This window comes from Aythya ferina (genome assembly GCF_964211825.1).
Source record: "Aythya ferina genome assembly, chromosome: 2".
Lineage (NCBI taxonomy): Eukaryota > Metazoa > Chordata > Aves > Anseriformes > Anatidae > Aythya > Aythya ferina.
In genome coordinates this window covers 158,778,576-158,781,222 of record NC_140297.1, presented here as the reverse complement: position 1 = coordinate 158,781,222, position 2,647 = coordinate 158,778,576, and positions in this window count along the sequence as shown.

The following is a 2,647-nucleotide window of genomic DNA, read 5'->3' as shown; positions in this document are numbered from 1 at the left end:
ACCGTTTCTCCTTTCTCTTCTAAGATGTCCTTCTTTGGATGTCTTCTTAGGATGTCCTCATTAATGTGTTTCTTTTTGTCTCTTCCTTTGTTCTTCTTTTTGTTTCTTTTTGTCTCTTCCTTTGTTGGTTTTATGAAGCTCGAAGGCCTTTTTTTCTGCACAGTGGCTCAGCTTTGCGTAGCAGGATAGAAAGCAGCTTAAGCCCAGCTGTACGATTAGCACATTTTTCTAACGTGAACAGTAGATTGGAAACCTCCCAACCTGAAAGACTTGAGCCCAAGCCACCCACTCCCTACGTAAACAAGCAAATCCCCAGGATATCACAAAAAGGACACATTTTGCATTACTGGACAGCCAGGGTAGTGTCATTGGTGATAATCACATGCAACCAGAACATGGTTTTGAGATGAGCTTCCTTGAGGTGTTTGAGGAAACAGTGCTGAAGTCATGACATCATGTGCTCCTCTGGATATGCACAGGAGAAAAATTTAGATATCTACTACTATTTAGATACTGTTACTATTTAGATATCTATTTAGACATCTATCTACTATTTGGATGTCTACTACCAAAAGCATTGCCATTTTGGATGACTAAAACCAAACAAACCAGGCAATCTCTTCGCAGGTAGTTTTTCAGAGTAGCCATCTCAACCTTCCTTGGAAATCAGGACCTAATTAATTGGTAATTTTAATTATTATTATTGTTTTTAACGTAGATCTCATCTCCAGTGCCAGAAGCAAGAAAAGACCTGATCGGTATTGGCAACCTGTACTATGAGCACCTCGTTAGCCAAATGCTTCGTGTGGGTCTATGTGATATCTCGTTGTCTAGCTTCTTGCTCCCACTATCGCTAGGTGCAGCCATGACACTGAGAAATTTTAGGAGAGATTTAGTAACATAAATAAGGGCAAAGGAAAGTGTATTTCCATGATCACAGACTATCTGCCAGCCATTCAGACGGGAGGGGAGGAGCTGATTCAAGCTGCTAAATTTAATTAAAGCATATGCTCTTGGGCTTTGCAGTTAAATATCCTTAAATCTCCCTTACTTTGTCTCCTTTCCAGGTCACTACAAAGTTTTAAATCACTTTGAAAGGTTCTTGTTTCATAATCCTGCAATATTTTCTTTCCTAAAGTTTGTTTTTGCCTCCTTTCCACTTCCTCCAGAGAAGTTATAGAGAAACCCTCATCAAAAGGGTATTAAGACCATTTTCATGAGGATAGCAAAATTAAGACGCGTGGAAGACCAGTCAGGAAAGAAATTATCACCTATTAAAGTTATTGGCTTTAAAAGAAAATACAGTTCATCGTTAAAATGCCAAGGTTGTTAGAAGATTATAAGAAAGAGATGGGAAGGAAGGCTGTGGTCATGGCCCAAATGTGTACCAAGGACACGGGCAAGGGAGGTCCTCTCTGCAGAGGCAAAATTTAGGCTCCTGCAAGAAAACTTTGAAGAGCAGGATTTCTACGGCACTGCTCTCTGAAATGATCCCATTATCTCTTGTGGGTCCAGGGAGACGCTTACTTTACATGTAAGGTTTTGGGTTCAGGAAAAGGAAAAAAAATAAAATAAAATTGATATTTGAAAAGTTTGTCAAGACAGGAACCAAAGTGGCTTGAAATGTGTCACCGTGCAAACGCTGGAAACCTCAGAGACAAAGATGGTCAAACTGGCCTTTTTGAACTCAAATGAAGAGATGGATATACTACATTCATCAGAAATATGTTGGAAGGGAAATAATCAAAGGGAGACTGTATAAGATGAGCCATATCCTGGAAAGAGAGCAAAGTATCTGCATGAGGATCTATACGTATGGAAGCTCCAGGCCAATAATGCTCAACAGACCTTACTCACACCTTACTAACAGACCTTACTGTTACCTTATAGTGGCACAAATTGATGCTGATAGAAAGCCAAGAGGAAGGGAGGGCAGAAAAAACACGTGTACTGGGTGACTTCTGTTACCTCCGTGGAGACAGAGCAAAGATCACATCTGTCCGAGGAAAAAAACAGAATTTTTATATGCCTTCAAAGCATGTGCCAAGCAGTAGCTGGGTTCTGACCCCAGAAGAAGACACATAACCCTCTAGGTTAGTACTGAGTGTTAAAAAAAAATCTAGATCAAAAGCTCATAAAGAAGTCAGCATCCTGGAGCAGATTCCACCATGAACCTTGCGTCAACATCCCTATGGGAGCAACAGGGGCTGAGCAGTCCTCCAAAGCTTTGCCTGAATTTGTAAGGGGAATGTGTAAAATAAGCTCTTAGAAAAAGTTAAAAGGGGAAGCGAAAGGAATTAAATCCTTACAGGTGTTGACAGTGCTGAAGGGTGGTGACTAGGAAACATGCCACTGGCTTACCGCTGGTTTTCTCTTAGAAAAGCCCGGAGAAAAAAAGGAAGCTGAACAGAAGAGTAAAGGCTGCTATTAGAAATAGAAGGCATCCTTCAAAAAGCTAAAGCTGTATCCAAAAAAAGAAACCAGAATGAGGAACTCGAGCAGATTAAAAGCCCAACATAATGAGGCAGGCCAAAAGAGACTGAGGAGGAACCAATGAAAGGAAATAAGACGTTTTAATTCTTTTTTTTTTTTTTTCTTTTTTTTTTCAACACATCAGGAGCAAAAAGCCTGCCCGTAAGACCAATCG